Source organism: Rhagoletis pomonella, unplaced genomic scaffold (genome assembly GCF_013731165.1).
Source record: "Rhagoletis pomonella isolate Grant_MI unplaced genomic scaffold, Rhpom_1.0 Rhpom_scaffold_00004, whole genome shotgun sequence".
Classification (NCBI taxonomy): Eukaryota; Metazoa; Arthropoda; class Insecta; order Diptera; family Tephritidae; genus Rhagoletis; species Rhagoletis pomonella.
Window position 1 is genome coordinate 34,773,859 of NW_023458558.1, and position 484 is coordinate 34,774,342.

General features: G+C 29.8%; 1 protein-coding gene across 1 annotated transcript in view; it reads right to left on the minus strand.

Moving 5' to 3' along the window:
• LOC118738462 (calexcitin-2) overlaps positions 1-484 on the minus strand; it is a gene marked incomplete in the record, with an annotated part of 51,315 nt that overhangs the window by 31,480 nt on the left and 19,351 nt on the right.

Consider the following 484-nt stretch of genomic DNA (forward strand, 5'->3'; position numbering starts at 1 on the left):
AGTGACATGCATTACCAATAATATTGTTTACTTGAGGACCTGCCAGCGGAAAAACAACACTTATAAATCAAATGTAAGTAATTTCGATGAAAATATCTGTGAACATGTAACAAAACAACCAATCATACATACTATATAGGTGTAGGTTAAGGTGCGAATAAATACAAAAAAAAATTAAAAATTGTTTGTATAAAAGTGTATTTCTTTCCTACCCATTGCTCCAGCCAACACGGACAAGCGCTATATATATGCATATGTATTATATATTATCTGCTACTAGTCCAGAGGGTCTAAATTTTTTCTACGCAGGGTTAAAATTTTAACATTTTGGCCAAAAGTGGAGTTAAATAATTCATTGAAAATAGATATAATATATAAAGCTACTTCAAATATATATTTAATTTCTTCCATCACACTTCTTCACTAAAATTTCGGGGACAATATTTTGTAGAAAATTTTAACCCTCGAACTTTTAACAGAAAGG